We start from the raw sequence: 15,255 nt of genomic DNA, 5'->3' as shown, positions 1-15,255 counted from the left end.
CTGTAACCCTCTCCTCCTTTTCAAACATACACTGTAAATGTTAATTGTTGCCTTACATAACCTTGATCCCAATTGCTAATATTATTACTCTATCAACCTCCCACTCAAAAATTACCCTTCCTTCATTTAAAACAACTCCTATCTGTTTCTCCTACGAAATAAGTGTCCCAAGATCTCCACAAGTATATTAATATGGGCTCATTTGCAACCTATAGTGAGATTGTAGTTGGGGGAGACATGGGACGGTGTGGGTTTCTTGCCTGGGTTGTGTGATTATGTTTTAGCAGCACCTCCACAAAAGATCTCAAGACAAGGTGGGCAGAATGACTCTCAAGCAACTAACCAGAGAAAAAGATCCACCAAAGAGTAGCTGAAATGCAACCAGACAGATTAAAGAAATAACATCAAGGACAACACAGAAGGAGATCCAAGAGGGCGGAGCAGTAAGTGGAAGCTACACTAACCTCCTCCCAGGACCAGCCAGTGCTGACTCAGCCCCAGTACAGCAGACACACCATTCCCCTCCAAGTGGCATCAGACTAAGGGGAAATAAAAGCCCTGCCTACAGGAACTCAGCTGCCACACCCACGGTCCTTAAGCCTGACGGCTAATCACAGATTGAGTAGATTAACAACCAAAGAAGACAGACAAAAGCAGTAGATCCCTGGAAGTCTCCAATAGGCTGCCTAGGGCCCATCTGGTACATGATCTGACGCTACCAGAGGCAGATCCAGGAAGTGCAGATCAATCTAAGAAGCACCAACAAACAATAGGAATCACAAAAATGGGGAGACAGAGAAACACCCCCCCCATCAAAAGGAAAGGTAGAATCCCCAGAGAGAGTGCTAAATGAAATAGAGAGGAGCAAACTATCAGATACGGAATTCAAAACATGGATTATGGAGAAGCTGAATGAGCTCAGCGGAAACTACAAAGAACTCCAGAGGAACTACAAGGAACTCCAGAAAAACTACAAGGAACTCACAGAGAATTACACGAGCATGAAAAAGGACATAGAACCTATCAATAAGAGCCAGGAGGATATGAAGAATATGATCTCTGAATTGAAGAACACAGTAGAAGGTATTAAAAGTAGGCTAGAGGAAGCAGAAGATCAGATCAGCGAGCTGGAGAACAAAGTACACAAAAAGTCCCAGACAATGCAACAAAATGAAAAAAGACTGAACAAGACTGAAGAGGTTCTAAGACAGCTGCAGGACAACATGAAACATAATAATATCCATATCATAGGAATTCCAGAAGGAGAAGAAGAAGAGCAAGGGATAGAAGACCTCTTTGAAAAACTAATGACAGAAAACTTCCCTCATATGAAGAGAGAAAGAGTCACGCAAGTCCAGGAAGCACAGAGGGTCCCAATGAAGATGAACCCCAACAGACCCACCTCAAGACACATCATAATTAAAATGGCAACATTCAAAGACAAAGAGAGAATCCTAAAAGCAGCAAGAGACAAACAACTAATAACATACAAGGGAGCTCCAATAAGGCTATCCTCAGATTTCTCAGCAGAAACACTACAAGCCAGAAGGGAATGGCAAAAAATATTCCAAGCAATGAAAAACAAAGGCCTACAACCTAGAATACTATACCCAGCAAAGCTCTCATTCAAAATGGAGGGTGAAATAAGGAGCTTCCAAGACAAAAGAAGGCTAAAAGAATACATCTCCACCAAACCAGCATTGCAAGAGATGCTAAAGGGTCTGCTTTAAGAAGATAAAGAAACAGAGACAGAGAAGAACACGAGTACAACGGGGAAAATGACAATGAATAAGTACTTATCAGTAATAACCTTAAATGTAAATGGATTAAACACTCCAATTAAAAGACATAGGGTAGCTGAATGGATTAGAAAGAATGACCCACATATATGCTGTCTACAAGAGACACACCTTAGAAAAAGGATCTACGCAGACTGAAAGTGAAGGGATGGAAAAAAGTATTTCAAGCAAATGAACATGAAAAGAAAGCCGGGGTAGCAATACTTATATCAGACAAAACAGATTTCACAGCAAAGTCCACAAAAAGAGACAAAGAAGGGCATTTCATAATACTTAAGGGAAAAAACCATCAAGAAGATATAACCCTTATAAATATATATGCACCCAACTTAAGAAAACCCAAATATATAAGGAAAATTTTGAAAGACTCCAAGAAAGATATAGACAACAACACACTCATCGTAGGGGACTTTAACACCCCATTGTCAACAATGGACAGATCTTCGAAGCAAAGCAACACCAAAGATATTGAGGCACTGAACAACACTTTAGAGCAAATGTACTTAGTCGATATATATAGAAGTTTTCACCCCAAAAAAGCAAAATATACATTCTTCTCAAATGCACACGGGACATTTTCAAAGATAGACCACATGGTACGACACAAAACAAGCCTTAACAAATTCAAGAAAATTGAAATTATGTCAAGTATCTTCTCAGGTTACAATGGCTTAAAATTGGAAATCAACCTAAAGGAAAAAATTCAAAAACATTCAAACTCATGGAGAATGAATAACATGCTATTAAATAATGAATGAGTTAACAATGACATCAAGGAAGAAATCAAAAAGTTTCTGGAAAGTAATGATGATGAACACACAACAACCCAAAACCTATGGGATACAGCGAAAGCAGTCCTGAGAGGAAAGTTCATAGCAATACAAGCCTACCTAGAAAAGCTAGAAGAATCTCTAATAAAAAATTTAACCCTACAGCTACAAGAACCAGAGGAAGAACAACAAGCAAAGCCCAGATCAAGTAGAAGGAAGGAAATCATCAAGATCAGAGCACAATTAAATGACATAGAGACTAAACTAACAATTCAAAAAATCAACATAAGTAGGAGCTGGTTCTTTGAAAAGATTAACAAAATTGACAAGCCTTTAACCAGGCTCATCAACAAAAAAAGAGAGAGGACCCAAATAAATAAAATCAGAAATGAAAGAGGAGAAATCACAACCGATAGCACAGAAATACAAAGGATTGTAAAGAATTATGATGGACAACTGAATGGCAAGAAATTTGACAACCTAGAGGAAATGGACAAATTCCTAGAAACTTATAGTCTTCCAAAACTGAATCAAGAAGAAGCAGAAAGCCTGAATAGACCAATAACAACTAGTGAAATTGAAGCAATAATAAAAAAAATCCTGGCACACAAAAGCCCTGTACCGGATGGCTTCAGAAGTGAATTCTACAAAACATTTAGGAAAGAACTAACTCCTATCCTCCTCAGACTATTCCAAAAGATCCAAGAAGAGGGAAGACTCCCCAACTCGTTCTATGAAGCCACTATAATCCTAATTTCAAAACCAGGTCAAGACACAACAAAGAAAGAAAGCTACAGGACAATATCGCTGATGAACATAGATGCTAAAATCCTCAACAAAATATTGGCAAACCGGATCCAGCAACACATTAGAAAGATCATACACAACGATCAAGTGGGATTCATCCCAGGGATGCAAGGATGGTTTAATATTCGCAAATCAATAAACGTAATACACCACATAAACAAAATGAAAGACAAAAACCACATGATAATATCAATAGATGCGGAAAAAGCATTTGATAAAGTACAACACCCATTTATGATAAAAACTCTCAGCAAAATGGGAATAGAGGGAGCACACCTCAACATAATAAAGGCCATATACGAGAAACTTGAAGGCAACATCATACTCAATGGGCAAAAACTGAGAGCATTCCCCCTGAGATCGGGAACAAGACAAGAATGTCCGCTCTCTCCACTCCTATTTAACATAGTCTTGGAAGTTCTAGCCACAGCAATCAGACAAGAAAGAGAAATAAAAGGCATCCAAATTGGAAAAGAGGAAGTAAAACTGTCATTATTTGCAGATGACATGATAGTGTACATAGAAAACCCTATAGACTCCACGAAAAAACTACTCAACCTAATAAGTGAATTCGGCAAAATAGCAGGATACAAAGTCAATATTAAGAAACCGAAGGCATTTTTATACACCAACAATAAAAACTCAGAGATAGAAACTGAATGAAAAATTCAATTTACCATAGCAACAAGAAAAAGAAAAAACCTAGGAATAAACTCAACCAAGGAGGTAAAAGACCTGTACTCAGAAAACTACATAACACTGAAGAAAGAAATTAAAGAAGATACAAATAAATGGAAACATATACCATGCTCATGGATGGGAAGAATCAACATTATTAAAATGTCCATACTACCCAAAGCAATTTATAGATTCAATGCAATCCCTATTAAAATACCAGCAACAGGGGGACCAAGATGGCCGCAAAGTAGGAACAGTGTTCTCAGCTCGCTCCAGTTAAGGAGACAATCCAGGAGGAACAAACTCGGGGAGGAATGACTGAGTGAGTGGGAATATCTGATAATGTGAACGGGGAGGAGATCATGTGAGCAGCGTGGAGGGGGGTGGAGGCGTTTATCACAAACTGCAGGCTGAGTCATTCTGAGACTCCGTGCGTTTGCAGTATCAAGCCGGAGAGCTCACTAGCCGGGAGTGAATTCTTGTAGGGAGCCAGGGAGAGGATTTGGCCGAAAAAGCCAGAGGAGGGAGAGAACAGTGAACAACCACGACTGGGAAAAACTGTGTGACCTGTGTCTAGAGAGAAACATCCTCAGCTGCAACCTCCGACGGAAAGCTTGGCATCCCGGGCGCGCCCAGCACTTGCGCTAGGACCCTACAGAACAAAGGAGCAGTTTTGGGACTAGGAGACGGGCCGCACAGAAAAGCTGCTATGAACTCCGGACTGGGGGAGAACTGTGTTCTTGAAATCAGTGTTTGCTCTTTAGTCGCGCTAGAATCCCACAGAACAAAAGGCAGGTTTGGGGCTAAGAGAGAAATAGGAAGTGCAGGGTGTGTAAGTAGGGAAGAGAGCGGAGGCGGAGGTTCTGGAGGGGAGACGGTTTTAGGGCAAGGAGAAGGGGCCCCAGGGAAGGACTGCTGCGAAGCTCCAGACCGGCAGAGAGCTCCGGGGAAGGAGAGTGCTGCGCTGACCGACCACACTAGAGTCCCACAGAACAAAGGGATGGTGCTGTGGCGGGAAGAAAGATAGAGCGCGAAGGCCGATAGACAGGGAAGCCAGCGGAAGCGGTAGCTCGGAATAGAGAAAGTTTTGGGGCAAGGAGAAGAGCACAGGCAGGAAAGCCACTGCAAAGCTCCAGACTAGGGGAGAGGCCCTGGGCAGGAAAGTGCCACTGGGCCCGGCACTTTGACCGACTGTGCCAGAGTCCTGCAGAACAAAAGGACGATCTTGAGACAGTGAGAGAGGTAGGGTGCGCAGGCATATAGACAGGGAAGAGAGCAGAAGCTGTAGCCTGGGAATAGAGACAGGACTGGAGGCAGGGCGGGGATTGCTGGCAGGCACAGGCTGGACCAACAGAGGGAAGGAGTAGCTGGACAAGCCTGAGGAGGGCTGAGGGTGCCACAGGAGGGAACAACTAAAGGCAGCTCACAGCAGAGCGGTGGTAGGCCCACGAAAAAAAGACTAGCAACCCCAGAATCAAGCAGAACCCTCCCACAGCCAGCCAACCAACCAGAAAAGATTTGAAACTCATGGAATTTTGAATAGGAGCAGACTCAGGAAGGAAGCAAGGAAAAACCAAAAAACAAACAAACCAAAAATACCCAGAGACTGTGCATAAAAGTTGAATTGAGTTAAAATCCTCATTCTTTTATCTCTCACTCTCTCTCTAACTACCCCTACCCCTACCGTCAGTCCCTTCTTATTCTCGCTCCTTTTCTCCCCTCCCCTTCCCTCCCTTCTCTCCTCTTAGCATTCTCCCCTGCATCCTATTCTCAGTTAATTTTATAATTTTAAGTTCTCTCCCTTTCTCACCCTCTCCTTTCTCTGCGCTACGCACCTTCAACTTTATTAAATTTCTTTCTTTATTTTGTCCCCCTTTAGTCTACATTCATTTTTCTTTCATCTCTTGTCTTTATTTTCCTTCTCTCCCTATACATAATCTCTCTCTCTCCCTATTACACTTTATATTCTAATCTCTTAATATTCAAATTATAATTCTAATCTATCCCCCTCTCCCTTTACTCTCCCATTCTTACCCCTTCTCTTTTTCTACCCCAACCCCCCCCTTCTTTCCCTACCTCTTGTATTTCTCTCCTTCATCCTATCTTTTGCCAACTCTTCAATTTCAATTTCCCCTCCATAATATCTCCTCTTCCTCCTGATTTCCTTCCCTCCTCTGAGCTCTTTTCCTCCCAAATCCTCTTGCTTTCCTATCTCCTATTCCTCTCTCTCTATATTCACCTTTTCTCTCTATCTTGCAACTTTATATCATGTTTTAATCTCCTAATCTTTTTTATAACATAAAATTTAAAAAAGAATTTTAATCCAGTCCCCTCTCTTCTACCTCCCCTTCTTCTTTTGTTCTCTCTCTTACCCTTCTCTTCTCTACTTTCTCTCTCTCTTTCCTCTCTCCCTTCCTGTCTTGCTATTTTCTACTCTGTATTTTTATCCTTAAAAAATTCTTTCTCAATTTGTTTCCTACCTTCCAACCCCCCCAGCCCTCTCTTTCAATTTCTGGCTGTCTGTCTACCTGGATGTCTGTTGTGTCTACCCTACCTCCCACGCTAATCATATAGTATATACCGATTATATAATCCTAATACTATGCACTTCAACTTTCACACTCCACACTGTAACCCTCCCCTCCTTTTCAAACAGACAGTTAATTGCTCTCTTACATAACCTTGATCCCAATTGCTAATATTAATACTCTATCAACTTCCAGCTCAAAAATTACCCTTCCTTCATTTAAAACAACTCCTTTCTGTTTCTCCTACGAAATAAGAGTCCCAGTATCTCCACAAGTATATTAACACGGGCTCATTTGCAGCCTATAGTGGGATTGTATTTGGGGGAGACATTGGAGGGTGTGGGTTTCTTGCCTGGGTTGTGTAATTATGTTTTAGCAGCACCTTCACAAAAGATCTCAAGACAAGGTGGCCAGAGTGACTCTCAATCAACTAACCAGAGAAAAAGATCCACCAAAAAGTAGCTGAAATTCAACCAGACAGATTAAAGAAATATCATCAAGGACAACACAGACAGAGATCCAGGAGGGCGGAGGAGTAAGTGGAAGCTACACTAACCCCCTCCCAGGACCAGCCAGTGCTGACTCAGCCCCAGTACAGCAGACAGACCATCCCCCTCCAAGTGGTGTCATACTAAGGGGAAATAAAAGCCCTGCCTACAGGAATTAAGTTGCCACACCCACGGTCCTTAAGCCTTATGGCTGATCACAGATTGAGTATAGTAACAACTAAAGAAGAGAGACAAAGGCAGTAGATCCCTGGAAGTCTCCAACAGGCTGCCTAGGGCCAGTCTGGTACATGATCTGACGCTACCAGAGGCAGATCCAGGAAGAACTGATCATTCCAAGAAGCACCAACAAACAAAAGGAATCACAAAAATGGGGAGACAGAGAAACAACCCCCCATCAAAAGGAAAGGTAGAATCCCCAGAAAGAGTGCTAAATGAAATAGAGGGGAGCAAAATATCAGATACAGAATTTAAAACATGGATAATGGAGAAGCTAAATGAGCTCAGCGGAAACTACAAAGAACTCCAGAAAAACTACAGTGAACTCCAGAAGAACTATAAGGAACTTACTGAGAATTATACCAGCATCAAAAAGGACATGGAAGCTATCAATAAGAGCCAGGAGGAAATGAAGAATACAATCTCTGAATTGAAGAACACAGTAGAAGGAATTAAAAGCAGGCTAGAGGAAGCAGAAGATCGGATCAGCGAGCTGGAGGACAACGTACACAAAAACTCCCAGACAATGCAACAAAATGAAAAAAGACTGAACAAGACTGAAGAGGTTCTAAGACAGCTGCAGGACAACATGAAACGTAACAATATCCGTATCATTGGAATTCCAGAAGGAGAAGAAGAAGAGCAAGGGATAGAAAACCTCTTTGAAAAACTAATGACAGAAAACTTCCCTCACATGAGGAGAGAAAGAGTCACGCAAATCCAGGAGGCACAGAGGGTCCCAATGAAGATGAACCCCAACAGGCCCACCTCAAGACACATCATAATTAAAATGGCAACATCCAAAGACAAAGAGAGAATCCTAAAAGCAGCAAGAGGGAAACAACTAATAACATACAAGGGAGCTCCAATAAGGCTATCCTCAGATTTCTCAGCAGAAACACTACAAGCCAGAAGGGAATGGCAAAAAATATTCCAAGCAATGAAAAACAAAGGCCTACAACCAAGAATACTCTACCCAGCAAGGCTCTCATTCAAAATGGAAGGCGAAATAAGGAGTTTCTCAGACAAAGGAAGACTAAAAGAATACATCTCCACCAAACCAGCAATGCAAGAGATGCTAAAGGGTCTGCTCTAAGAAGATAAAGAAACAGAGAGAAACAGAGAAGAACACGAGTACAATGGGGGAAAATGACAATGAATAAGTACTTATCAGTAATAACCTTAAACGTAAATGGATTAAACACTCCAATTAAAAGACATAGGGTAGCTGAATGGATTAGAAAGAATGACCCACATATATGCTGTCTACAAGAGACCCACCTTGGAACAAAAGATCTACACAGACTGAAAGTAAAGGGATGGAAAAATGTATTCCAAGCAAATGGATATGAAAAAAAAGCCGGGGTAGCAATACTTATATCAGACAAAACAGATTTCACAGCAAAGTCCATAAAAAGAGACAAAGAAGGGCATTTCATAATACTTAAGGGAAAAATCCATCAAGAAGATATAACCCTTATAAATATATATGCACCCAACTTAGGAGCACCCAAATATGTAAGGAAAATTTTGAAAGACTCCAAGAAAGATATAGGCAGCAACACACTCATCGTAGGGGACTTTAACACCCCATTGTCAACAATGGACAGATCTTCAAAGCAAAGAAACACCAAAGATATTGAGGCACTGAACAACACTTTAGATCAAATGGACTTAGTCGATATATATAGAAGTTTACACCCCAAAGAAGCAAAATATACATATTTCTCAAGTGCACATGGAACATTTTCAAAGATAGACCACATGGTAGGACACAAAACAAGCCTCAATAAATTAAAGAAAATTGAAATTATATCAAGCATCTTCTCAGATCACAATGCCTTAAAATTGGAAATCAACCTCAAGGAAAAAACTCAAAAACATTCAAACTCATGGAGAATGAATAACATGCTATTAAATAATGAATGAGTTAACAATGACATCAAGGAAGAAATCAAAAAGTTCCTGGAAACCAATGATAATGAACACAGAACAACCCGAAACCTATGGGATACAGCGAAAGCAGTCTTAAGAGGAAAGTTCATAGCAATACAAGCCTACCTAAAAAAGCTAGAAGAATCTCTAATAAAAAATTTAACCCTACAGCCACAAGAACTAGAGGAAGAACAACAAGCAAAGCCCAGATCAAGTAGAAGGAAGGAAATCATCAAGATCAGAGCAGAATTAAATGACATAGAGTCTAAAGTAACAATTCAAAAGATCAACAAAAGTAGGAGCTGGTTCTTTGAAAAGATAAACAAAATTGACAAGCCTTTAGCTGGGCTCATCAAGAAAAAAAGAGAGAGAACCCAAATAAATAAAATCAGAAATGAAAGAGGAGAAATCACAACTGATACCACAGAAATACAAAGAATTATAAGAAATTATTACGAACAACTGTATGGCAAGAAATTTGACAACCTAGAGGAAATGGACAGATTCCTGAAAAACTATAGTCTGCCCAAACTGAATCAAGAAGAAGCAGAAAGTCTGAATAGACCAATAACAGCTAGTGAAATTGAAGCAGTAATCAAAAAACTCCCAGCACACAAAAGCCCAGGACCAGATGACTTCACAAGTGAATTCTACAAAACATTTAGGAAAGAACTAACTCCTATCCTCCTCAGACTATTCCAAAAGATACAAGAAGAGGGAAGACTCCCAAACTCGTTCTATGAAGCCAGTAAAACCCTAATTCCAAAACCAGGTCAAGACACAACAAAGAAAAAAACTACAGACCAATATCGCTGATGAACATAGGTGTTAAAATCCTCAACAAAATATTGGCAAACCGGATCCAGCAACACATTAGAAAGATCATACACCACGATCAAGTAGGATTCATCCCAGGGATGCAAGGATGGTTTAATATTTGCAAATCAATAAACGTGATACACCACATAAACAAACTGAAAGACAAAAACCACATGATCATATCAATAGATGCGGAAAAAGCATTTGATATAGTACAACACCCATTTATGATAAAAACTCTCAGCAAAATGGGAATAGAGGGAGCATACCTCAACATAATAAAGGGCATATATGAGAAACCTGAAGCCAACATCATACTCAATGGGCAAGAACTGAGAGCATTCCCCCTGAGATCAGGAACAAGACAAGGATGTCCGCTCTCTCCACTCCTATTCAACATAGTCTTGGAAGTTCTAGCCACCGCAATCAGACAAGAAAGAGAAATAAAAGGCATCCAAATTGGAAAAGAGGAAGTAAAACTGTCATTATTTGCAGATGACATGATAGTGTACATAGAAAATCCTTTAGACTCCACAAAAAAACTACTCAATCTAATAAGTGAATTCGGCAAAATAGCAGGATACAAAGTCAATATTAAGAAATCGAAGGCATTTTTATACACCAACAATAAAAACTCACAGATAGAAACTGAAAGAAAAATCCCATTTACCATAGCAACAAGAAAAATAAAATACCTAGGAATAAACTTAACCAAAGAGATAAAAGACCTGTACACAGAAAACTACATAACACTGAAGAAAGAAATTAAAGAAGATACAAATAAATGGAAGCGTATACCATGCTCATGGATGGGAAGAATCAACATCATTAAAATGTCCATACTACCCAAAGCAATTTATAGATTCAATGCAATCCCTATTAAAATACGAGCAACATATTTCACAGACCTAGAACAAATACTTCAAAAATTTATATGGAACCAAAAAAGAGCCCGAATAGCCACAGCAATTTTGAGGCAGAACACAGTAGGAGGAATCACAATACCCGATATCAAACTATACTACAAGGCCACGGTAATCAAAACAGTCTGGTACTGGCATAAAAACAGACATATAGATCAATGGAACAGAATAGAGAGCCCAGAAATAAGCCCAGGTTCATATGGTCAACTAATATTTGACAAAGGGGGAAAGAACATCAAATGGAGTGAAAAGAGCCTCTTCAACAAATGGTGTTGGGAGAACTGGACAGGGACATGCAAAAAAATGAAACTAGACCACCAGCTCACACCATACACCAGAATAAACTCAAAATGGATCAAAGACTTAAATGTAAGCCGTGACACCATAAAAGTCCTAGAGGAAAAAATAGGCAGGAAAATTTCAGATATCCCACGTAGCAACATTTTCACTGATATATCTCCTAAGGCAAGGGAAATAAAGGAAAGAATAAACAAATGGGACTACATCAAACTAAAAAGTTTCTGCTCAGCTAAAGAAAACATCAGCAAGATGCAAAGGAAACCAACCATATGGGAAAATATATTCGCCAATGACATCTCAGACAAGGGATTGATCTCCAAAATATATAAAGAACTCATACGACTCAACACCAAGAAGACAGACAACCCAATTAAAAAATGGGCAAAGGACCTGAACAAACACTTCTCCAAAGAACACATACAGAGGGCCCATAGACATATGAAAGTATGCTCAACATCACTAGCCATCAGAGAGATGCAAATTAAAACCACAATGAGATACCACCTCACACCAGTCAAAATGGCAATCATCAACAAATCAACAAACAACTTGTGCTGGAGAGGATGCGGAGAAACGGGAACCCTGGTGCATTGCTGGTGGGAATGCAGATTGGTGCAGCCACTGTGGAAAACAGTTTGGAATTTCCTTAAAAAACTAAAAATGGAACTGCCTTTTGAACCAGCAATTCCATTGCTATGATTATATCCAAAAAATCCTGAAACACCAATTCAAAAGAACCTATGCACTCCAATGTTCATAGCAGCACTATTTACAATAGCCAAGTGCTGGAAACAACCTAAATGCCCATCTGTAGATGAGTGGATCAAAAAACTGTGGTACATTTACACAATGGAATTCTATGTAGCAGAAAGAAAGAAGGGACTTCTACCATTTGCAACAACATGGATGGAACTAGAGAAAATTATGATTAGTGAAATAAGCCAGGCAACGAAAGAAAAATACCTTATGCTGTCATCTATTACAGGAAACTAATGAACAACACAAACAAATGGGCAAAATTGAACCAGAGGTATGTAAACAAGAAGTAGACTAACAGTAACAAGGGGGGTGGGAGGGAGGAAAAGAAAGGTGTAAGGGGATGGATCAAGTTAAAAAATATATATATATATGAATGACCCACAGACTGGTGCAACTGAGTGAGGACTGAATGTGGGGGAAGGGAGGGGCAGGGTACAGGGAAGCAAGAGGGGAAAAAAGTGAGACAACTGTAATGGAAAAACAAACAAAAAAAATTTTTTAGTTAGTTGGGGAAAAATGAAAATATGAAGAATGGAAATGCCAGTTTAGTGAATATTAGGGCAAAGATTTTCCTTCACCTTGTACTTTTTTCTCCCTATCTGATCCCCCCAGAGTTTGGCATTCTAAAGAAGTAAGTAATGACATAAGTTTCTTTGCATAGAACTATTAAGACCAATTGTTAATAGAGGTTCCTTTTTTTTTATTTTTTTTGACCAAGTCTTTGACTGGAATGTCAAGCCTAAAGGAGACATGCTTGGGCTCAGGTTGCTACCAAAAAAACCCTGAGGAACTCGGAATGACTTTCAAGGGTAATAAAAACCCATGAGATAAAAGGCCTGTTACTATGGTTGGTTGTATGGTCCACAGCAATCTTTCCAGGGAAGGAACGAAGGTTGTTTTCCTGAAAGATGGCTAGAAGGGACCTTAAGGCACAATGAAAAACCAGAAAGACTTGGAAAGGACAGGTGTGTACTAGGAAGGATGAATGCCAGATATGTGACCCAGCTTCTCTGCCCTGAAGAGCAGACTGAGGGTCACCCTAAATGTTCCTTTGGTAAGTTCCAGCAAAGCAGAACTAAAGATCCTAAGTGATCATTCACTGCTCTTGTTAAGTTTATGCAAATGAACAGGATAAATTAAAAATGGACTTAATGCAGTCCCTTTAATGACAAGGAGGGTAATCTTAGGGAGAAAAATCATTATTCAAGGAAAATCACAATGATCATTGGTAGACTATAGTGTAGTGCAGCTAATCGTTTCAAAAGTTTCTTTTCATTTCAAATATGTTTTCACTTGAAAATTAAACCATGTCTGTGATATCATCAAAGATATTCAAGTTGCAGGCAAGTAGAATGTCAAGTGCCTTGCAACTGGATGTCTTTCCAATAAGACAGTCTTACAGATTTAGAGACTTGTTTGTGGATTATGTTACATAAATTAACATGTGTTTTCTGATTCAAAGGGCATAAGCCTATGACCGCATTACCTGAGTGATTGTCTGTACGTATAAGCCTCACTTAATCCTGTCTGCAGCGCTGCCTTCTGAGACTCAACGGTTTGGCCGAACTAAATGGCTGGGTTGGTAAAGAATGGGGTGGTCTGTGGGCCTCACTTTAAAACTGGTTTCTCTTTTCTATTCTAATGGCTTGGACAGAAAGGACCCATAGGTCTGAGGGGGGTAAAACCTAAACTATTTCCCTCAGCCCAAACTAAGTATAATGGGCAAAAGGGTTTTGGACAGGTGAGATGTGCCTAGCACACCTTCCTCCAAAGAAGCCCTTTTTTTCTTTTTTTTTCCACTGATGTGGAACATTGAAAAATTAATCTCTGCCTTTTGTCATCTAGTAGTTATGGATTGAATGATATCTTTTAATCCTTTTTGCCAAATCTGTTGCCCCCAGAACACAACAAGGATGCCAGCCTGTTTAACCAAGCACACCATTGTCCTGAGACAGCCAACTGACCTGGAGTCTGCACGATCCTTCCCCATGTGGGAAGGCCACCCTTCCCTCCACACCCCCACTATTAATAGGTATTTCTGGACCCAAGGGTAGGTAGGACGACGACCATGTCCAGCTTTAAGCAGCTAGAGGAGCTTGAGACCTTCGCCCATTGTCTTTTACAAGATTACAAAGGGTCTTAATATCTGAGAGGGAGGGATAGTTATTTTTTACGAACTATGGGTATGGACTTGGGGGTGATTGCTGGGGGAGGGAGATGCTGGGTGGAGGGAAGTAATAGGGAGAAAATTGGAACTATTGTAACAATATAATCAATAAAATACATTTAAAAATAATAAAACACATTATTTTCCAAAGGCATCACCGTAGAAAATGGGCAATGAAAATCCCTAGAATAAAAAATTTTAAACGAAAAAAAAAAAAAAAAAAAAAAAGGAATCCAATCCAAGATATTCTGGTGGTTATTCTCCTTTTGTTCACTAGAGGGAGATCATGATTCACTTTTACTGAATTAAAAATAACCAACTTTTTATTTAAAAAAAAAAAATTTTTTTAATGTGGCTACTGTGAGTGAGTAACTGCATTGTAAATTTTATTTAGTTTCTATGACTTTAAATTGAAATAGCCATATATGTGCTGTGGTGACCGTGTTGGGGACAGCAAAGTTATAAGCCTTGCTTGTAGTCTCTCATTTATTTAATTTTATATGGAACTTTTCTTTTTCATTCATTTATTTATTTTTACTTACTAACCACTTACAAATGCTAATGCAGAGCAGATAATATATTCATTATTGAAAATTTAGGTTGAAGTTTTAAAGTGGACTAATTACCAATGTACAAAATATGAAACATGGTAATCGTTTTTAGGACAGTCACCTCTAATCTACTTTAAAAATTAACCTTTATGGTATTTTTTTCCCATTACCATTTAGTCCCTTTATAGCCCCCTCCCCCAGCAATCACCACACTGCTGTCCATGTCTATGAGTCCTTTTCCTTTTTCACTCAATTCCTTCACCCCTAGCCCCCACCCTTCCACTAGAAAACAACCAACTTTTAAAGATTTGGACCTGTTTTTTCCATCCTTGGTACACTTAGCCAAGATTTCTTTCCAGGGAATTACTGTCCTACTTGGTCCAGAGACTCTGGAAGTCTAGATATGTTTCAGAGGATTAATCTGTGCCCAAGGACATAATGGAAGCTAACAAAGGTTACATTCCTTCATATGGTGATTAGTCACCAGAGATGCT

The sequence above is a fragment of the Furipterus horrens genome, unplaced genomic scaffold (genome assembly GCF_987537825.1).
Source record: "Furipterus horrens unplaced genomic scaffold, mFurHor1.1.pri manual_scaffold_17, whole genome shotgun sequence".
In the NCBI taxonomy this organism is placed as follows: Eukaryota; Metazoa; Chordata; class Mammalia; order Chiroptera; family Furipteridae; genus Furipterus; species Furipterus horrens.
Note: the sequence above shows the minus strand (reverse complement) of the source record.